The sequence below is a fragment of the Bactrocera latifrons genome, unplaced genomic scaffold, assembly GCF_001853355.1.
Source record: "Bactrocera latifrons isolate USDA-ARS-PBARC rearing strain unplaced genomic scaffold, ASM185335v1 scaffold_84, whole genome shotgun sequence".
Lineage (NCBI taxonomy): Eukaryota > Metazoa > Arthropoda > Insecta > Diptera > Tephritidae > Bactrocera > Bactrocera latifrons.
This window is the reverse complement of record NW_017537534.1, coordinates 605,137-629,530: the sequence shown is the minus strand read 5'-3', so window position 1 is coordinate 629,530 and position 24,394 is coordinate 605,137. Positions and strand designations below refer to the sequence as shown.

The 24,394-nt window shown below is 35.9% G+C and overlaps 1 protein-coding gene across 6 annotated transcripts in view; it reads right to left on the bottom strand.

The window, feature by feature from the left end:
* The window catches only part of LOC108977109, a 115,694-nt gene that overhangs the window by 70,779 nt on the left and 20,521 nt on the right, over nucleotides 1-24,394 (bottom strand). The gene's annotated exons all lie outside the window — the stretch shown is intronic.

Here is a 24,394-nt window from a genome sequence, read left to right as displayed (position 1 = left end):
CATCTTGACAGGTGACAAATCGTAGATTTACGCGTATGAAACCGAAAGTAAAGAGCAGTCGACTGTATGAGTGTTTCAAGATGAGCCGAAGCCAGCAAAGGTTTTTTTTTTTTTTTTTTTTTTTTGGAAAAACTGAACATTTTGCAACCATAAGACTCCAACAACGCACAACAATGAATTCTGAGTGGTATTCAACCATTTATTATGCAGTTGTATTTTAAGAAATCAGGAAAGCCAACTGCCGAAGACGGATCACCCTTCACCACGCCAATGCTATATAGCTCTCACACATCGAGTGACACAATCGATCGATTTAATGCGTAATCCACCCTAAAGTGCTGGCTTAGCACATAGTAATATATTTTTATTCCCCTCGTAAAAAATAAACTAAGACCGCAATGTTTTTTGGCGCTTGATGCGTTTTGGAGATAACGAAATCAGAGTAGCAAAAGTGCTTCAAAAAATGGTTCAAACACATGGAAAAGTATATACATTTTAATGCAGAATATTTTAAGAAACAATAAAGCGATTTTCGGTGGAAAAAATTGTTTTCGTTTTCGACTCCCGAAATATAAAAGGCAACCTACATACTACCTTTCTGCTTAATTAAATGCGACTTCAGTAGACGTTGAATATAAAGACGGCTTATAAAGGTGAAGAAATCTCTTTTAAATTTTCCTTTCAACTGATTTTGCTAGTATTATTAATATTAGACGAACTGTTTATGTTTAGTCGAATTGAAATGATACACAATTCGGCTACTAGAGGGCAGTAGATTCATAAAGACCTGCTCTGTGATTAAAAAAAAATACTTGCTGTAGAATATTTTAAGTTGTTTTTAAGTTTTTTATTTTATTTTAATGGAAGAACTACTAATTTTAAAAGAGATTCAATTATTATCTGCAAGTACATCTTATCTAACACTGGCGTACAAGCAGACCTTAACTTCAAAAACCACGTGTACAAATGTCACAACTGATAGGTTTGTAAAATTGGTTTGTACTTAAAATATGACATTTTAAATAATGCCAAATTTTGCCTTGTAATAAAACTGAACAAAGAGAATTACATGTGCTATTGGCACAAAATTTTGATCTAAAGAAAAGGATATGAAGACCAAAAATCGCTTGATAAGTGATATCCAGTCGCTGGGCTCGGATTACATAAGTACCGATAACTAAGTGGTGTTGAGGACGAAAATATCCGATATTTTTACTAACTGATTCTGGATGACTGTAAATGAAAGTTGACCTAGGCATCTGGCACTCTAACGAGAACAGAGGAGTAAGAATAAGATAGGCGGTGGCTCCGTGCGAAATAAGTGCCACTTCAGTTTCCAAACGAACGATTCACAAATCAATGAAAAACATTCAAAATTTACATTGACTGTTCAGGCAACCAGCGTATTCTCTATATCAAAGTTTACATCAACTCGTATCATTAGCTTCTTCTGAACTCTATGCTTTTTGCAAAAAAAACTACTATTACTCATACTTTTAAAGCGCACTGTAGCCTCCAATGATTTTACAAACGCATTTATTTCGACTCTTATTCTTAAATTTCACTGCTCAAAAGCTCGTCACAAATACTGCAATTTCCGATAATGCCATTAACTTTCCAAAAATTATTCATTTATTTATTTACATATTTTTGATCGATCACAATATTTATATTACGCTATATTTGCAGTTCTAAGACGTTTCTTTGCATATGCTTGCAGTTCTATACACTTAATTTCCGGGAAATGCAATTATCCATTTTAATATGGCAATTATCGCGGCGAAAACAATGTCTTCCACGTTGGTAAATTAATACTAAATTTAAATGCTTTCGTGAAGAGGCGCTCACTCCACTTTTCGCTCGACACCATTCAACATTTTATCTCAGTTCAAAGATAATAATCAAACAACCACAAAAAAGGTAAAATAATAATTTCGCATACATATTTAATATTTTAAATTGATAATATACACACAGACAGACATGGTTTAGCTGGCACGATTTATCTTACACATAAATCTCTGGTGGACACAGTAGCATTCTACCTTCTTGGCTGCATACGTAAGAGAGGAAAATCTTATCGCTTTACAACAACTTCTGCCTTCAACCCACTTATTGTGCTTTCTACTCATGGCACACACGCACCCATACACACACGTGTGTATCAATGTTTTTATTTAATATTTTTATATATTATAAATATGGCTAACATAAGTGGCTCGACTTATTACTTATTATTTATACCTGTAAAAATATAAGTACACACACACACACACTCGTATGCAAGAGTTGAAATATTAATTTTGTTTATTTTTGTAGTGGTTTTCTTCTTCTTTTTCTCCATGTTTACCTTTTTCACGAATTCTGCTGTCGTTGGGGGTTTGAGTGACAACTTTGTACTTGAACTAACAAACTTTACATTTTCGCTTCACAGTAAGCTAGTCGGGCAACAAAAGCCTAAAAGCTGATTCACTTCAATGTTTGCTTTTCTTCTTCCCAATTTTTTGGATTTGCGTCGTTTTAAATAAAAGTGCTTAATACTTAAGACAAGAAGATTTTCAAGATAAAAAAGTCACAGTAAAATTAAAAAGAGAAGTACGAAGAAGAAATAAATCGAAGAAGAAGAAATATGCGAAGATTACATTATGGTATCCAATTAGCAACCAATCCTTGTTGCTATTCATAACATTATGTTAATCTCGGACAAATAGTCCAAACTACACGATAAAAAATATTTTCTGAAGAATAAGTTTTTGTTTGCTTTTCGGAAATCGTTTCGTACGGTATTTACAACCACAACTGACTGTGCAACACCACATCATTAGTTGGCTTCAATTTGCCAAAATTTTAGAAGTGTTGAATCGAACAAGCAACTTGTTTATATCAAGTAATCGAAAAAGCGATATTGAAGGACTTACAGCATTTCAGTGCGGTATTCACATGCATATGTATTCTTTCTTACTTGAATCTAAATATTTTGATAACAAAACAGAACTCAAGACTAGCGATCGGAGAAATGTCGTAACGAGGTCGGCTATTAACAACCATTTGAAGAGTATTTTAAGAGTGAAGAATCATTTTTTTTTTATATAATTTTATCGAGCTAAAAATGTTGTATTTCAAACAGACAAGTTAGTTTAAGGTATATATTACTTTCAATCAGCCCAATACTACTTTCCAATTCTAAATGCAAATAATGTGTATAATATTGCAGATCTTTAGGACATAGGTGGAACACCTAGACACTATGGAAGTTTCGCTTGTGGAGTGAGAACAATGAGTCCTCTCAAAGCTGATGGTTATGGGTATGTGCTGTATATGAATATATTTTTTCCTGACAGCGTCTGCAATTTCGAAAGGATAGCAGGCGGTGTTTTGTAGATATTACGTTAAACTAGATTTCTTAAGGGCTTATGAAATTCTTTTACTATCTTTGAGCAAAGAAACTTCATATTGAAAATCTAAGTCTTGCATAATTTGAATTTAAAATTTACAGATATAAAAACACGAAACATCGTTCATGCTATGAATTCTATAAAATAAGAAAAATAATCTTATATCGGGTAGTATACTCCCGATTTTTACTTGGGATTAATGGAGTTTTAAGAAAGCTCGACTTAGAAAAGGGGACCTTCATAGCTCTAAGCAAAATTGAATAGAGACAATTTTTTTACCGTATGCAAAAATGTCCATCAAAAGGGAATTAGCGGTTTAAAATGTACAATAAAACTAAAGTTTGCAAATTGAATTTTGATGAAATCCCGGAAATCTACGAGGAAAACAGTATTTTGGTACCAGATCTAAGCTGCTTACATTATTATATTTTTCTGATTTTTGATTCATTTGTTTCAGCTCCCACTACTACAACTGCAACTTAGAGAAATGTTTTTTGAACTTGTGTGCTGAATTGCATATTCTTCGGACACCAAAATTAAGTACCTCGGGCGATTTCATTTTTAGACTTGCAAGTTATGTCGAATGGCCTATCTAGAACTCGATTAAGGTGCTGTACTCAAATTCAAAAATAAAAAGGATTTAATATTTTATAAAAACACGCTTTACTACTGTTTTGAATATTATAGATCGCTTAACATTCGCAGACATGATATACATATGAGTACATATGTATGTGTAAACATTCCTCAGTGCAGAAGAATTTCCAACTACTTACTCCACACTGTGTAAGCGCTGTCGAATAGAATGCCACCACCGTTCCAGGAAGCGCACTCACACAGTCGTGATCGTATTTGGTGATAATAATAAGTAATCTTATACATAATATACATATATATACAATATTGTTTTTGTTTAATTTAAGAGCAATTAACAAACATTTAAAACACTTAGAACACCGAAAATACACAGATATTTGACAAATACTTATACAAGAAATAATAAATACAAAATATTTACATACCTACACACATAGCTTATATTTAAGAAAAATTCTTTAATAGCTAAATAGACAACATTTGCTTATGTGAATCACCAAGTTTATTTCTCTTTTTATATCGGAAAACACACATTCACAAAATTAACCATGAGGAATCACGTGACCGCAAATTTGATTAGTAATATGGTTAGTAATTTGCAATAAAAACAAATCATGGTACAGCTGCGTTGTGTTTTTTTTATCAACTTTTTTAAGAAAATAACGGTTGTTGATATAATGAGTAATAATAAATTATTCATAATATTATTTATATTGGTATTGATAAAACATGGAGTTTTTCAGAGTTATGAGGCGGCTTCAAAACCCAAAAGCAGGGCAAGATGCTAGATTTTTCTGAAAATGGAATCTAATTTGCACATTTGTCCTTTAGGCACTTTAACATAATCATAATCATTTATTTAAGATAAATTGCTCAACGTACATACGTTCGGGTTTGTAAACTTTCGAACCTCCTATTTTGTTGTGTCTCAATATAAACTTGCTGTGAACAAAATCGTGGCCGGTTTGCTCAGAAGTTCTAGTTGTTTTTTTTTTTAATTAGACCGCTGAGCACGTCAGGTTCTAAATTTTTTTCTTTACAGGACGTCATAGTCATATTTTTCACTTTGCAACACTTAGCTTGAAATCGTTAAGTGCTTGGCCCCAATTTTATAAAGTTAGATCGCTCCTTCACCTTGGAAACCTCTATTCGATTGAACAGCGTTCAGTTTTTAATATATCGATCCAATCAGTTATCCATTTTATTAATGGTGGTAGAAATATTCTAATAATTTTCCGATGTATTAGCATCTTCATTAAAAGTTATAAGAATTGAAGTTTTAACCGGTTGGTTGGTAAAAATATCCAGGGAAAGAGATACATGTGGTCGACTGATCGACAATTATTAGCACATAAAACTACTTTGCATATCTAATCAAGCACTTCACTCCACCTTCTGGAACCATTCGATTTCAGACGCTGCTAAGGTTCAATGTTATTAAAAGAGTCCGCAAACAACGTTTCTAAAAGCAGGGCTATTTCTTGAAACAATTTAAGAAAAAATAATTATCATCGAACCAGATGTCAGAGTTGATGTTTTTACCTTCAAAGGAAGAACATTTTGAATGGAGCTATTTTGGCACTGTTTGTATTAATTCGATTATCTCCATATAATGTTTCGTGTTCACTCTCAAAAAACACTTCTTCTGAATTATTCTACCCAGAACTTTGGAAAAATAAATGTGTTAAAATTTTGCTGCTGCTTTTGCTGCTTTTAAAAAATATTTATCCTTCCTTTTGCTAGAAATGCATAAATTTCCAAAAAAATTTAATATAACATTACTTAAAATGCAAAACAGCGTATCAATAAGAAATTCAAAATTTAATTTTTTAACGCTTGCAATTCAACATAATTATATAATTAATGTCGAAAAAATATTCTCTGCACACTTGAAGTAAATCTGACAAATACTTTTCGACTTGTTTGATAATTGGAACAGACTCTGAAACATAAGCGTAAAATTCCAAATGATTATATTCAATATTTCTCTGAACTGGTGACCACGGTAGCCTGAAATATGCTGTTTTTAATTTCAAAGAAAATTAAACAATTTTTCCAGAAACAAATAACTGTCCATTTTTCAACGAATTCTGGAAAAAAAATTCCTGAGGCCGCCATTTGTTTATATAAAAAACAAAGTGTCGTTAGGTACAAGATTATCTACAAATAAAACTCTCTTTCTACGTTTGACTTTAGATGAATATGATTAGCAGTAGTCACCGTAAGGAGCTTCAGCTGGAACTGGATCAACACAGATAGACATTACTTTGAAAGTTATTATTTTCACATTTCTGTCATGTCAAGGTGAAGCCTTATTTAAGGGGTTATATACAGTTAGAATTAAAAAAAACACACACACATTTACAAAGGTTTACATTTAACTTTAAGATTTTATAATAAATAAATTCTATACGCCTCAAAGAGACTCATATTTTGGATTTTGCCTTCCCCGATTCCCCTCATTAGAAAGCTGCTAGATTTTGAATTTGCTACGATCACCTCCTATAAACAAACCGGAAACAACGATAATGCGTCGTTTGTGTTATTTCGTTTGCTTTGGGTGCGAAAGCACCGAAAGTTTTTATTAAAAAAATAGAAATTTCAAACGACTATACTAAGAACTCGCTTACATGCAGACACTAGGGCTCCTATCTTTCTTATCATAACGCTAATTTAAGCTGTCAATTTAAATGTACTGTTTTAGATAGCGATTATCTGGCACAGTTTTGCGTTTTAACTAAGCAGAAATTTAATTTTTCATTAAATATATTGTTTGAGCAAGGCGCTGGAGATAAATTATTTTTAAAATATAATAACTGTAATTTTTAGTAATTAATTTACTACAAAGTTTGTAACACCCATAAGTAAACGTTGCAGACTCTCTAAAATCTATATACAATTTACATGGTCAGTGAGACGAGCTTGATCAATTCAGCCATGTCTGTATAAGGACGAAATAGTACCTCAATTTTTGAGCTATAGATCTTAAATTTTATTTTCATTCTTTTGTAATCATGAAATTGCTCATTTATTCGAACCGCCGATATCAGACCACTATGGCATATATCTGCCATATAAACTGACCTCTCAAAATCTAGCCCTTGTATGGAAAAAAAATTTATTTCACGAAATATCTTCACGTAATTTGGTATGGACTATTCGACAAGGCAGCAATATAATCTCCGAACAAATTGTTCAGATCGGACCACTATAGCATATAGCTGCCATACAAACTAAACCATCAAAATCATGCTTCTTCTTGGAAAGAGAACCAAACTTGCGAGGTGTTCGTATATTGTAACTTCGGTGCAACTGAAGTTAACGTTTTTTCTTGTTTTTGTAAACGCTTTATAAAAAATTTCGTAAACACATAAGCAAATGTTATTTATTCGAAGCTGGCAAATGTTGACATTTATGATAGACACAGAGATGTTTGGCGAGTCAATAGAATAGCATAGCGCAGAAGACTGAACACTTAATTTAACTAGAATTGCAACATTTCAACATTTTCGTAAATTAAAATTTAATCAGGAAAACATTGATACGAAAGATAAACAATATGTAAAAGACACAAATATTTATGAGTTGAGCACAACATTGAACTCCACAACCAAAATAGAGTCAACACACATATAACATAGATAGGATTTATGATGACAGCAATAATAACAACAATTAGAGCAACACAGCAAGTTGTTACAGAAAAGAATTACAACACAACATTCAAACAACTTTTGTAGCTTACGAATTCAACGTTTTCAACGCGTGAACGTTCAGCAATAATGCTACGCCGTCATAACGTAAATTTTTCTAATTTTCATTACACACGCACATTCTTATTTTTATAATGTTTTTATTCGTTTTAATATTAATTTAACGTTTTCAATATTTATACGCACAGTGGCGCATTGAAATTGCACGAAAATTCAAACGCACAAATCCGTTAACGGTTCAAACGGTAGCCGAGCGAGTTTCGCAAGTTTGCCGTTACTACGACCACTGCCCGAACTAAGCTGAAATGCACACGAACGCGCCAAGGTTGCCTGTACTAACGAACAGCAAAGCGTCCTGCACGCGAGGCCAGAGTCTAGAAACTAAAATCGCCAAAAACTGTGAAGCGCCAGCCAAGAAAGGATTCGTCGTTCCATTCGCCACTCCAACACACACACACATAGGCGCACAGAGTCCCACGGGGCTTACAACGCGATTTATGGATTGTAGCACATGTGCAAGCGTCTCGTGATTGCATTGCGATTGCACAGAGCGAGATGGCGATAGTGTTGTGCAAGGAAGTAGCTTCGCACCGACCAACGGAATGCGAAGCAGTGGCTTGCGAGCGTGTTAGTGTGGTTGGGGCAGGTTTCGTGCACGTTTTGTTGTTCATTTGATATTGTTATTCTTGTTGTGGCAGTTGCATACTTGTTGGAGCTGTGCGTTGCATAATTTGGAATAGCTCATCAAGTGCAAATGCAATTTTAGATGATTGTATAACCAATTGAAGCTTTTCTAAATACGGATTATCATTTATTCTCTTATTAAAATAAGGGTTACCTCTGAAGGAAGTTGCACTCAATTTACAGCAAATTATTGTTATCATACATAACACTTCATGAAGCTCGTAACCTAATATCGCAAATTATTTATTTAAAAAGGAGAACAGTATGAACTCGATAACCTCGAACAGCGTCTCTGTGTACCGCTATGAGCGCTTATTCCAAAATGTTGGTTACACCGAATCTTTAATACCCATCACAAACAAAAAAGGTTGCCCTACAAGAATTTGATTTTGATCGTTCAGTCTGTATGACAACTATATGTTATAGTGGCTCCATCTGAAAATTTTTACGAAGATTACAAGTAAGCCTTAGAAAATAATCCAATAAAAATTTCGTAAAGATATCTCGCTAATTAAAATGCTTTCCTTACAGGGACTGGAATTTGATCAGCCAATTTGTATGACTGCTCTATGTTGTAGTAGTCCGACATCGGCGTTTCCGACAAATAGAAAGCTTTTTGGGTAGAAAAGGACGTATGCAAAATTCCATATCGAGATCTCAAAAACTGAACGACTATTTCTCCTACATACAACCAGAGAGACGGAGATGGTTAAGTCCACGCAGCTTAATCAATTACTTGACCCTTAAATTTAGGCAGAAATATCAATAGTATTATGGAAAAAATAAGTATTTTGTTTTCATAATTCTTCTAGCAATATTATTTGAATGTCTTTATGCAATGCGTTTACAACAATATTACAGTTTGTGTAAAAAATTTTAATAATGTTAACACTTACATATGTCGTGAATTAATTTAAACTTTTTTTTACATTTTCCCGTTATTTATAATAAGCATTCACTCACTTATCCCCCCAAGAAGGTAATAAAATATATAAAAATGTTCAACAATTTATAAATCAAGAATTAATAAAAATTATAATAACAACAAAAATTAATTAATAAACACATATTACAAGAAATTTAAGTAATTACATTTATGTAAATATTTTTAAGAAAACAAATTATAATTTCACACTTAGCGGAATTTCCACAAAAAAGTTACTCATACGCCCACGCACCTTCTCACCGAACACAACACAACTTTTAACACAAACAAACCACACATACGCATGTATAGATGAATTGCCGGCCACTTAAGACAGCCCATTCCCGCCTTTTTTAGCAGGGCTTCGTTTAGCTCCTTTTTGCGCATTCATATTTAGTGAAATCTAAGCAGGTTAGGGGTGGCTTTTGGCGTCCTGCGCATTGGCCAACAATAGCGCGCAAACGATAACTGACCATGCAGTTGTTGTTGCTTATGCCTTGCTGCTGCATGCAAAAGCATGCCTTAGCTTAGACTAACAACAAAATTTTGGGCACCACCTTCCTCACAACAACAAGCGTGCAAACGCCAGCAAACAAGCGTCGCAGCAACAACACTAACAATAATAACTACAGCAACACTTGTGATTTGCACGATAACATGGCAATAACAATAAAAGCAACAGCGTTGCCACCACTACAACCACTCAAAGTAACAATAACAACAAGTGTCACGTAGCACGTGGCAAAGTTGTTGACAAACAAAGTTCTCGTTTTCTTCGTTCGCATGCCTTTTCCGCACTTCACTGTTTCTTGCAGACGAGCAGCAGCAGCGCTTTCTTGGCTGTATGGTTTGCGCGCCTTTTCGTCCTGAGTGGAATTTATGTGGAATACCGCATGAGCATGTGGAATGTGTGTGGCAAGTGGCGAGTTAGCGCGCGTTGACAGCACTTTAAGTGCATTCCGCGGCACCTGACGAACTGCGTGCCGTGCGCACACATTAAATAACTATTTATTCCATGCACTATGCTCATACATATAGTGGATATACATTGTATGTTTGTTTGTGTGCTCGTGGTGTGTGGCACGCGCATTTCTCTGCTCGCCTGCTTGTCATCCGTGGAATGTTAATCAAGTTGCACAGGATTGTGCAATGCAAATATTTATGCGCAAGGACAAATGCACCCCTGTTGACATTCAAGAAAGCAATACGACCACACACATACCCACACAAACACACGTGTCCTATTTGATTCTTAAATGTGTTAAGCGAAGGCTATTTTATTATTTTTATATTTTTTGTCATGGCAAGGATGCTTAATCCTAAAGGAGCTTTAAACTCTTAACTCTCGCTGAAGAGGCGGGATCTTAACCCACGCGTCATCGGTTTCTAGACAACGAGGCATTGAAACAAGAATAAATCCTTAAAGACGGCACGTTTTTGGCTTGAACTCTTTTAGCCAATTTAATTGTGATTTTCCTCATAATTCTTTTTATTCAAAATTTATCAAAGAAGTCAAAATAAAAGGCTTTTTTCTGTCACTCGTATTCGCTATGTCCATATCAGCGAAAGAATAACTGTTATCTTGGACGTCAGGCCAAATATAGATCAGCAAAGTCGAATCAACAGAAACACAAACTTAAATATTTTTTAAGAATATTTTGTGAATATTCCAAGTGCATAGAACATAAGTGCTAAAGTTCAGAAAGTGTATTCATAAATTTCCAAATTATCTGTGGTTAAATTTTGAGCGACGCAATGGATAAACAGGAATTCGTGTAAATGAAACAGCTTCTTTTTGTGAAAAATTCCAATGATATTAAAAATGGTTTAATTTAGTCCGTATAGAGCAGACCAAAGACTATGAACCCACTGTAAGCTCAATGGAAACCCAATTTTAAACTAAACTAAAAACAACGTTAACTTCGGCCGCACCAAATCTAATATACCCTTCACAGGTGCATTTTTTTTAGTAACTATGTGTTCAGTTTGTATGGAAGCTATACGCTATAGTAATCCGATCTGAACAATTTTTTAGGAGATTAAATTATTACCTTAAGCTGTAATCCATGTCAAATTTCGTGAAGATACCTCGTCAAATGCAAAAGTTTTCCCTTGATTCCGATAGTTCGGTTTGTATGGTAGCTATGTATACGCTATAGTGAGCCGATCTGAACAATTTCTTCCGATATTACATCATTTCCATGAACAATAACTCATACCAAATTTCGTAAAGATATATCTTTAAGCCTTTATGTTTTCCATACGAGAACTTCATTCCGATCGTTCAGTTTGTATGGCAGCTATATGTTATAGTGGTCCGATATCAGCAGTTCCGACAAATGAGCAGCTTCTTGAAGAGCAAATGGCGTTTGCAAAATTTCCAAACGATTTCTTAAAAACTGAATGACTAGTTTGTATATATACAGACAGACAGACAGACGATCAGCAGATAGACAGACATGGCTAAATCGACTCAACTCGACTGATCTTTTATATATATACTTTATAGCGTCTCCGACCCTTCCTTCTGTTAACTTTAATATACCCTGTTCACGGTATAAAAATTTAAGAAAACCCTACACAATAACATAGGATGGCCTTAAAATTATGTTCATCGAGATAGTCGATTCTCATAAGATATCAAAGGAACATAGTGAACATCATATTGGTTTCAAATATTTTGGTGCCCAAAAACTCGGTGCAAAGTGAATACACATGAGTTTTCAATCAAACCATGCATTTTATTACAAAACAATGAAAATGATTGGATATTTTTTTGACTTGCATTCAGCAACTTTTTTTCTCCTACTACAATAAGCAAAAAATAATAAGACTTTGTTCATAATTCTAAAACTCTTAATTCATTCTTTAAAATCTAAATGGCCCAATCAAAGTAATCCGGCTTGAGCTCAATACATTTATGCGAAGAATCAATGCAGTAGTCGACGTTGCATTATCGTGTTATCGGCTCATAATTCCGACCTCTCTTCAAATAGTATTCTTTGTTGAAAGCTTCGCCAACTGGAAGGAGTACGGAGTGCAACATGCATCGATAATCGAAAAAAAATGTCAACATAACAATGATTTATACCTGCTTTGACGTGGTTTTCCGGCTTCGGCTCATCTTTGCTATGATATTCGGCTGATTGATCGTCTAGTTTTGGGTCATAAGCATAGATCCAGGACTCAATGTCACTAATAACACGTTTCATGACATCCTGATGGTCACAAAGCATTTTTTTTTACAGACGTTGAAGCTACGTTGTTTTTCGAAAAATATTTAGTGATTTTGGAATCAAACGCGCCAAAAATGATCTTTCAAAATGGTTTTCACTGATCCTTCCGATATTCCAACGATCTTTGACTGTTAATAATGGGCTCTCGAAAACCAAATCCTTTACTTTAATAACGTGTTCATCAACAGTTGATGCTGTTAGTCGTCCTGAACGTGGTTCGTCATCCACGCGCTCTCGAACCTCTTTGAATGATTTGTACCAATCAAAAACTTTTACTCACGACAGAAAATTTTTACCGTAGGCCAGAAATTTGATTTCGCACACAAAATTTAATGTAACTTCTTTATTAAATAATTCCACTCATCACAAAAATCGCTGAATGCACTTTATGTACCTCAAAAACACAAACGCATACGAAACAATAATGATTATTTTGATGTGACATTTGGCCAAGATGTCACTGGAAGTCATACCAACCCAGAAAGAAAATATTTCAACAAATGAGTTTTCGCGTGACATTTAAATTGAAAAGTCTTACTACTTTTTGCCCACAGCTGTATATTGCCATATTACGAAACGAAAACATGCAATTTTATTCTCCACACTCGAAAGTTTTTATAATTTTATGAAATAAAAAAGTGTGCTGACTAACTGGACTTTACTAGTTGTAAAGCAATGTACACGTAGCTTTTCTGATCCCGTTTAGCCTTTAACAAGGTCTGATAGTTACACTTCGTGGACGATAAAATTTCTCACTGCCAAAATACTAAAATGACCAATATTTGCTATGGCAAAAATGTTGTGAAATATTAGGCAAATAGGTACTACTTCACATGCAAATTCTGGTCAGCTCGATTGCCTCTGTGTGTGTGTGTGTGAGTCTGAATATAACAATGTGTGTGTACGCGGTTGTTAATTTTTGTTTACATTTAATGCAAAATAAATTGAGTAAAGATTAATTTTATGACTTTTCTACCATGCCAGCCAACAACAACTTGAGTGGAATAACATTATTAGCAAATAGCTAAAATAATGAATCTAAATGCGAAACAGCAACAACAAGTACAGCAACAATGAAGGAATATTACAAACTGTAATATATTTGTGTTGAGGCTGTCAGTAGAGCGGTGAAATCTGTTGCTGTTGCTATTGTTGTTTATTTTAGCACTTTCCGATGGTAATGAGCTCATTGTTTTGGGCAATTTGGAAGCTAAGAGTCTCTGTTTGCACACATATGAACACATACACATGTGTGAATATAATGACCAACTAGGCGTCCGTATTAGTTGTTGTCTAGCTTGCGGAGCCGGGTTTGATGGGCACTATTTTGGTGGATTGCAGCGATTCTTAGCTGAAGTAGATTATTGTTTATTGATTGTATGAAATTAAAAAGTCAATATCATTAACCATTAAATTGCCAAAATGGCAAATTGACCGGCAACATAAAATTAGAATTTATCTCGTTTGTGTAGGGATTTGCATGTTCAACTACATAAGTACAAAGGCAAGTGTAGATAAATAAACGGAATGATTAACATGAAACATTAAATTCTATAATAGCTTCACACCCTTCAAAGCAAAGTTTTCTATACAAGGACTTGATTTTGATCTATCGGTTTGTACGGCGACTACATCCTACAGTAGTCCGATATCAGTGATTTCTACAAATCCGCAGCTTCTCGGGGAGAAAAGAACGCTTGCAAAATTTCAGATCGATATCTCAAAAACTGAAGGAATATTTCGCCTATATACAGGCAGACAGACTCAGATCGCTAAATCGACTAAGTTCGTCGCGCTGACCAATTATAACGGCTGATCATGTCTTCGTCTTCACGTTCTGTAACGAATGAGTTTCGGGCGCTTTGCTCAACTTACGGTGGCCATAATCGGCCTACTGAGCGTACCATTCGCAATACCATCTCTCATCTTAAGGTCCACTATTCATTATTCGATAATATTCGACCAAATAGAACACGTCCAACATGCAGTGAAGAAAATATAGCATCCGAGAAAATATAGAAGAGTGTACACGAAGACCGTATGTTAGTCGATTCGACGCCGTTCAACATTCCAAAGCGACAACGCTTCTATGGGCGTTTGTTCCAAGACGACCCGACGTTTTCAAAAATTAAAAATTCATTCAGCGCTGAGGAATATTTCTGGCTCAATGGGTATGTGAACAAGCAAAATTGTCGACGAAGAGCAACCTGAAGAGATTCAAGAGCCATTTTATCCACCAAAAACAACGGTTTGATTTTTGGTGCGATTTGTGGGCGATGAAATCATCGGCCCATATTTCTTCAAAATGATGCCGGTGAGAACATAACCATAGATGATCTTCAAAAAATAAATAAATTTTCTTTAAAAAAGTAGGGAACGTCGAAATGGATCACCCTTTAGTATGATACAGTCGATTTTATTAGTTCACATCGGCTATATTATATACTCTGATAAGACTGTACTAGACTGTAAACACTTGTAGAGTGTTAGAAGGATTCTTTCTCTTTTCAGTTTTAATAAGGTAATAGCATAAGATCGTTTTAAAGCGCGAGAAAGAAGTGAGGATTTATGGCCTCTTTCAGTTTTCTGGGATTCTCATTAAATAAATGTTTTCAATTTTAATTTCTGAAAGGAAAGGAAACTGAATGTCGTTACACGTCTGATTAATGTTCTTGCCAATAAAAGACCTAACATCAACCAACCAAGCGCTTTTATTGAAGACGCAATTACTTCAAGGAGCAAGTAAACGATCGTAAATTTAGTTTCGCCAATATCTATATTTCACCACTGTGAATGAAGCTCGCACCACACTCCACATAGAAACATAATTATGAACCATCTCATTGGTTGGTGTCATGGAAAAGATGGATAGTATGGTTTTAACTTCAAATCCAATCGTTTATGAGGATCTTATGACCAATTATAGAGGAAGTTTAGGTACAAAAAAGAAAGTTCATTTTACCAAGTCTAAGTTAGATCCCTATTACAATCGAGAACGGGAAATGCCATCCTATTGCTAATATGCCAGTAGTTGAGCAGTGCTCAAAAATAAAAGCAGTGAAAGACGAGTAGGTTTCTGTTCTGTAATACAACTAGAGTAGAATGCATAACTTCAATATAAGAATGATTTGTTTCTAGCAAGTTTGATTGGATAAAGTTACCTTACCTTGACAAAGGTACCTTCGAATACAACTCTCTGTATAATTTGCGCCATCAGTGGTCAATGCGCTCTAAAGCCAACTGATTATTTATAAGTTTTGTATATTAGAATTAATATATATATATATATATTTTAGATTACAAGACTGAGTATAGCTCTTCTTTGTTTTCTTAAGGCCTTCGACTATTTTTAAAATCTTTGTTTGTTAACCTTTTATTTGTATGTGGACTTCGGCAAAACGGCTAAATAAATATCGCAGGCCAAGTTTCGTAGCGAAAACACCAACTTTTAATTACAAGTATTACGTAAAAGCAATTTATTTAGCTGCTAAGTAGAGCACGCCCTACTCCGTGAGGAGAAAATTAGCTGGCAACGCCCGGCTCGTTTCGACAATCGTCGTTCCAAAGTGTCGGAGGCAGTTTTAAACTAATTTCGACATAAAAAATAAGGAAATAGTAGCGAAACTTAAAAAGTGCGGTGAAAACAAGTCGCTCGCTGCACCAGCAAATACACACATACATTCGCAAATGAAAAAGTGTGCCTCGGCGAGGTTAATATACACATTAGTGGAGCACAGTGTAATTGATGTGTAATAGTGTCATAATCTTTCTTTGTCTATTTGTAGGCCTAATAAGCGACGAGCTTCTGTGATCACATGAAAAATATTTGAAATTCTTTTGCCACCAGGAAAACAGTAAAAAGAAAGCACACGAAGTCGAGAGCTAGAGGAGAGGGTGTGGCGGGCATCTTTAGTAGGGGTGAAAAATTACAAATTGAGCCGAGTGATATCTAATTAGTAGACGAGTGAAGCCTAGTACCAGGAACCAACTGTTCCATTTCGATGCGCCGGAAATACACAAAGTGCAAAGCACAAAGGACAAAGCGGAAAGCACACAAAATAAAAAACTGAGAAACCCCTGACGGGATAGTGGAGTGTGGAAAGACGAAAACTTTGCCAAACAACATGTCACACACACATGCAGACAAGCAAACGAGCGGTGAACAAATGTAGATTTCACTTGTCTTTATTTGCAACTACAGAGCATATTTGAAACAACGGTAAATGCAAAAAGTGCATCAAGCATAGAAGATACCAAAAACGTGCAAGAAGACAGACAGAGTGAACAAGCAACGGAAAAGGAAAAAATCATTTATGTAAACTTCCAAAGTTTCCGAAACTCACAAAGCCCTTGCCCCTTCCGCCCCGCCAAGCGCGGCAAAAACGAATGATGAGCAAAGCAAAGCGCACTCTCGCATGCAGTTAATGCACTGTTGAGCAAAACAAATGTAATGCTGTCCAAATGTTAGCTCTGTGCGCACTGTGCTAAATGCTCAACACGAAATGGTTAGCAAATTAAGCGCCAAAAGCTGCACAAAATCAGCACCGACTTGGCCTGGCCCGCATGCAAGTGTGAGGCGGTCGCGTCCGAGCACTGTTCTGCAAACCGTGTGCAACGCCAACACCGCTGTGGAATGCTCCCTCGCGAGGCCGTTATGCACTATGCCAACTAATAAAATAAGTTGCGCGCAAATAATATAATAAAAAGTTTAGAAAGGTAACGGTGAAAAATTTTACAATACCATTGACGAATACTTAGGCAAGCGGCGAAGGCCCTGTGAGCAATATTTCGCACACATTAGGCCACCGCAAGCCCTAAATAAAAGCTCTACAAAACTGACAGAGAGCTTAAGATTGCAAACTTCGACTAATTTTGCGTCTAGGAAACAGTACAATGGCTACAGCTAAGCTAGTCTAACTCATAGATGCGCTGGGCAATAGGCACTCATCAAGTATTGTGCTCTTCTTCGATGTGTGTACCGAAGCGTGATCAGCATATGGTTTTTGGAAAAAATGTGTTCAGTGAAAATTAAATAGTTGCTGTGGATTTATTCACAAATCGAAAATTTAAAATCCTTGGCAGCAATTATTATTTCACTGGTCCTTTCCAGTAGAATGGAGAGAAAATTTAAAGATCAAAGTGCAAAAACGTTCGGCACTTGAAGGTTAGGTTAGGTTAGATTAGATGGCTGATCTAAAGATCGCACGTGACCTGCTGTACGTGTCCTTTGTGAAGCCATAAAAATTAAGAACTTCTGTGTTCGAACTTTTGAATTAACAAAAGACCACCAATACAAACTTTTACAGGCGTTTAATTTTTATTTCATCCAACTCGGTGGGATGTCTGAAGGTATGTGCTCCCTTCTCTTTAAGTCTTGACCTCAAACACACGGAACAGTCAAGAAGCAAGTAGTGAGATGTTTCCATTTTCCAGCTTCTGCAGTCGTTAGCAACCAGGATCCATAGAAAGGAAGAGAAAACTCATCTTTGTGGGGTTTTCCTACTCACATTTCGTCGAGTGCGTAGGTTGACTCATTCCGTTTCAATTACTATGTTTCACAGAAGACTGAAAATAAGGTGTTTGAGGTTTAATTAAGCCCGGAGACCGTCCAAAGCAGTTACAAATGTTTCCAGCAGCACGTTATTGAAAGCTCCCTCAGTATCAAGGAGCTCCCAATAACGAACTCTTTAACCGTAAGGGCTTAGTCAAGCCTTCTTCTGTAGGTTTATATGAAGTCGAGATGATTGACGCCATAAAAATGAATATTTGGCGCATTTTAGCTCGACTTCCTAGATCATCATGCCATAACATTTAATTTCTCGTTGAAAACCACAAGCTTAAATAAAACACTTTGTTTCTATGATTACATTACAATTATTTTAAGTTACATTAGCTATTATGATCTTAGGGTGCAGGCTAGGAGGGGAGGCAGCGCAGAAGCATACGACCACTGGAATAACTCAAAAGGGAGAGTGTGCAGAGACATTTATCTACTTGGTCCTGCGAAGTAGTGCTTAACAAGCAACAGCAGCCAAAGCACCCGAAAGATGTGAACTTTAGCAGACAATATCAATCATGCCCGCTGCCAGTTTGAATTACAGTATCTTTGGAAAATTCCTAGTTCGGAAGCAAAAAAAAGCAAGACACTGAATGCTATTACCAGAACCTTCCTATGCTTAGTGGTTTAGATACAAAATATTTCAAACACCTTTGCAGGAGAAGCCAATCTCAAGTCGCTTTATTTGAGAGATTTCAATTTCCTGCCCGCAATCATTCGCATGAAGTTGTACAAATATGAGAATGCGGGAAACAGGGAGATCATTGTTTAGCTATTGCACCGCCAGGTACTGGCCCGCATATCACTCCTAGATGCAACTGATCTACTGCCAAAATTCCAAAATTTGTGCACTTATTTTACAGACAAACACGCAAATAAATAATGTTTTACAACTGGACTTTTTATATTCATTTGTTTGTTGCAATCGTTAGCATTGAAAATAAAGCAATGGCTGTGAGTGCAACGGCTATGCCAAAGAGGCGAAAGGTTAAACGGTGATTGTGACCACGGGTCGTAAACGTAACATTTGAAATGTGCATAAAATCAGGCGTTGCATGCAACAAAAGATACAACGGCGAAGGTTAAAAAGGTGAATAAGCGAAGGGTGTTTGGTGTTACCACAACTTAATAGACTGTGTATCACTGCTGAAGCTCACACGTGTGTATGCGAGAATTCGTAACCAAACTTTAAATAAGTAAAAAATTAAAACAATACACACAAAAAGTTATTGTTTCATCAATAACAAGTATTTACTCTACTTATTTTATTTTCATTAATTTTTTTCATTCCGATTGCGGCGCTTGCCTTGAAAGCAGGCGCGTCGTGATAACAATCGCGCCAAGCTGTGCGAAAGCCAAAAATTGCAGCGGCAACCAGCCCACCCACGCCCCACAGCGCCACTTGCAGTGAATTATCGACGCAATACTCAAGTTGGCAAATCCACTTACTAAGTGATTTCGAAGCATCTCCTCACGTGGGTTGGTAGTAGCGCCTGCACGCGCATTCGTTGCGACACTGTCGACGCCGCTTCGTTCTCTCAATCGTTTATCATAAGCATTTCTTATTGCCTGTCAGCAGAAACGCTTCGAGATTGTCGAATTATCACAGCGGCGACATATCGCAAATTCTGAAGACATCAGCACAACGCGGCGCGTCGACGCCCGTAGGCGCTGCTGCCATTTACCACTTGCGACTTGCCCTTCGTCGTTGCTCGGTTGACATACGCTGTTAGTGTGTGCTGCCACCTATTTAATCGTACTGGCACAGCTGCACTCGAGCGCAAGTGAAGTTGTCACTTGAGCGTAATCGGTAATGCCAAATCGACAAATCGTTGAAACGACCAATACCACTAACAACAATAACTAACCATCTTCGTCTGTTGTCTGCTTGCTGTCAGTTGTGCTCTGTAAGTGGGTTGGCTCTTCAAGTGCGCTTACCAAACCCCCAAATAGCTTCCTGTGAACACATGTGAACATATTTTTATACCCGAGCACAACACCACATGCTGCCTAAGGAATTTGTTGCTTGTATGAGTAACTGTAGTTCGCATTAAGAAATGATTCACAACAAGAGATATGGGAGATAATTATATCGGCCATCAGCTTATAAGAATATTTCGGAAATGTTTTTCCAGTAGGGAATCTTCTATGTAGGGTGTTTTTAGAAAGGTGCAACTTTGCAAACCAAAACAGAAAAATTAATTATTTCTCGGTGAAAATTTGAATTTTTTTCCAGCAAAGCCGAGATCAGCCCATAAAGTTAACGCAAACATATATATATATATTTAAGTTCACTAACGGAGGCAAATCCGATTACGTGTGTGTCCAATTCAGACTTATTTCGAAGTCTGGAAAATCTCTTTAAGATAGTTTGTGCTTTAAATACTTATGAAAAGAGATATACGAGTACAAGCTGGCCGCACAGAATGCGGGCTTAGGATCTCTTGATTTCAGATGAATTTTAAACATTTTTCTAGTTAAATTTTTACATGGTAATTTACGATAGAATACTTAACACAAATTTCAAACTCAGATGTCTACTTTGACAGTTATCCTACTAGAAAATTATATACCTTTAAAAGATCCTACGGCAAAGCTTCTAACTTGTAGAGCTTTTCGCTTGCAAGGCGTGGATGAATCAACTAAACTCATCACGATGCTTGAGCAACAGCTAAGGACCGCTGACGGGGCAGAATAGCAGCTTCCCTACTCTCATCTATAAGGGATTCCATGCGATTTTTAGCATACGTTTCAATAGACGTGTGCTTGTGTATGTGAACAGCATATAAACATGCTACATTATCCTTTGAGTTGCTGCGAATTCCCAATGGCTAAAGGACATTTTGAAACTCGATACAACCGTCTTGTGGGCGACTGTGCGCTGAAAGTTTGACGTCAACATATTGTAGTTTCGAGCGTGTTAAAAACCACAATTTACATTTTCAAGTGTGAATAGCAAATCTCAAATCTAACGAAATGAGTGAAGAGCGCTCAGTTTTAATGCGGCATGGAAAATAGTAAAACTCTTCAAAAATAGTGCATTCAATTCAAATACCTTTGCATTCAAAGCGATTTTTTAACCACATGCTGGATTGTATTTTGAGTTGCTTTTCTATTTTCGCAGCCTTTAAAAGTAACAGTTGTTTGTCATTCTTAAATTATTTAAGATATAAAGACTTACCTTGGAGCAGGGTTGCGAATTGTTGTTGGACTTTAATTCCGATTTGCGATTTGCGATTAAAAATTGAAAATTTGGATTTTTAGTTCTGAAATTAGGATTAAAGCTTGATTTTGTAACTTTCAATTCATATACTTTATATAAGTTATAGACTGACCGGCAAAGTTGCCATACGATTTGTTAGAAAAACGAAAATCATTCTTTGTAGTATATGGGAGTTGGGGTAATATCGACCCGATTTTATCTATTAACTATTGTCATGCCGCATACTAAAAAATGTGCCCCGGGTTTCAGGTGCCCCATAAGATACGGTCACTACAGCGTTTCTGGTAGAAAGGGAATAGAGTGGGGAGAATAGCGACTAAAATTTTTAAACGCATTTTTCTCAGAATGGTGTTTTTGAAACCGGTTTCCACTCTCAAGATTTTTGAAGATATCTAGTTCCAATTTGGAGAGAACATTTTTAACGTCATTCGCTAATGCGCTATGGAAGCTTTTATTATAATTTTTTTTTTTTTTTTTTTTTTTTGAAATCTTCCAATTTTTTTCTACGAAAAACTCATCAGACAGACCTTTTTTTTTACATGTCATTTCAACAATTTTGATCAAGATATCTCAGTTTTTACTAAAGTTACAGTTCGCACGGGCGGACGAACGGACGGACAGGCAGATAGTCACACTCTGTAGCAACAGGTTGCAGGTTGCAATAGGAAAGCTGGTTGAATTTGCAATGGGTAAAAAAGATTTTTCTCGCTTTTCTGCAACCAAATTTTCAATCAAAGCTTCTCTCGTCAACAACTCGATTGAAATATCCACTTTCTAATAGTATATTATTACACAATAAGGGAACCAGAACATATTTCTTATAAAAAATATAAGGCTTGGAAGGATCTCCACAAAAATAAGTCGGACTTTGCAAAATATTTATTCAATGCAAGCGAACAAATATTATTTTCTACAACTTTTTGCTAGTGCTGACTGTATGTTTGGTATACTTGTATAATATGTTCGATTCGTTACTTTCTCATGCTTAGCGAATCCAAGACAGCTGTTTATCTAGACATCAGATGAAAGTAAAACTCAGTATAAACAAAAGTGAAGGGGAATTCTCAAAAATCTTCGGGTCAATAAAGCACGCTCGTCATAATCAGAGCTATCGACCACAATATTAATTTTATTTATAATGGTCAGGTGTTTAAATCGTTAAATTTATTTCGAATTGGTAATCACCAATCCTCATAGTCACAATTCCCCTTTCCAACGCGTTGATATTTTAACAACGTCCAAGTGAATAATGAAAAAACTACGTATAAAAGAAATCAATGAACCTAACTTCACAAAAGTCGGAAGTGGCAAACGAAACAAGTTTCTTCCTCCAAGCCACTCAAGTGCAATTTGCTCCCTGAGGTGTAAATACACAACAGCGAACTCAGCAAATTTTCAAGAAACCACCAACTGCATATCAATGAGCCGCAAACACTTGTGCGAAACTTTTCATGTTACAACCGAAGTGAATGGGCACAAATTCGCCGAGAATGCAATCAATGATGGAAAGGTAATGAATTAGGAAATAGAGAACGAGGCACAAATAGAACGCAACGCTCGAAAGTTTTACTAATTCTTCTTAATTTGCTTTAAATAGAAGACACAGCCTTAACGAGCCGAAATGTTGCAGAAGGAATTCAGGCTTTTGTCAAAATTAAGCAATTTAATAAAATTATGCGCAAGCTGTTGCTGTTGTTGTAAAAAAGAAGGACACAAAATATTCGCCACATAGTTTGAGGAACTACTGTTGAGTTGACCGTTGCCTTGACTCGATAAAAATCCTAGTCTCTTTCGGTAAATTTTCGAGAGAACAAGCGAGTAGTATCGGTTACCTTCACCAGTTGGATTCAGAATGGTATTCGAACATTTCTCAATTACCCACTATGAATTATTTTAAAACAGTGTCATTGGAGGGTCGTAAATTAATAATATTTATAATGACCAAGCTTATAAAAACATCTATGGCTTCATTTAACCCTTTATTGATAGGAGCAGACCTTTGTTGAGGTCGATTATGAATAAGTAGGAGTTTTATATGCTAAAATATTCACAACAAACTTGGACAAGCGTCACTCTTGATTCGCGAAATAATTCGAGTTCTTCGTCTGCAATTGGTGATGGTTTTACTCCAAGTACGCCTTTCACTGGGAGGGAGTCGGTCAATGTCCCAATGGCTTCACTGAATGGTGCTCAGTACATATCTGAAGCTAGTTGCGTTCATATTCTGGTCGGCGTGTTGCTCAATGTGGCCGAGGTAATGAAGGAATGACCTCTTGAAGTTCCTAGGAGGCGGTTCCATTTGGTAATGAAGAACGTTTCACTTGACTTTACAGTAAATCAAGATCAATACGAAACACTAGCAACTCTTCTCAAAGAAAAGATCAGAATGTTAGATATATCTGACGGTATTAGAAATGAACCTGGTCGAACCATCATCTTCTTGTCTTCAAATATCAAAAAGGCAATGTGATCTTTGCTTCATTCGGTACAAAAAATTATTAAAAACAAATGTTTCACAAATTATTGGATCAAAAACTTAGTCTGATTACATTTATTACATATTGTAATTGGAATAATAAATAAGAAATAATAAAAAAGGGTAAACAAAAAAAATATTATTAATATAATATTAGTTTCAAAGGTAATCTCTCAGTTATACCCAGAATCCTTTATTTCATATAATTTTTCAAAACCCTTGTCGGTTTGCTCGCTCATCACTCTAATCAAATTTAGTCAAAGCCAGCTTCAAATTACCTAGTAAAACTAACAACACTTGAACTAGCCGAAAAGAAACAAAAACAAAGGTGTTCTCGCGGATAAAAAGTTGACTTACAGACTTAAATTGCAAATAAAAAATTATCAAAAAGCGCAGTCTTCGCAATCATTGCTGATGAATTTGTCCTTGATTAGGTCACTCCGCCTGGAGAAAGGTTTATTCGCATTAATTGAGTTATGCTCACGTAAGCTAAGCACGTAGAACGCGAATTGTGTGCAAAAGCATAAACTCAAATATAAATAACAACAGTCTGGTCATCGAAAGAAAGCTTCGGCAATGGTCGCAATC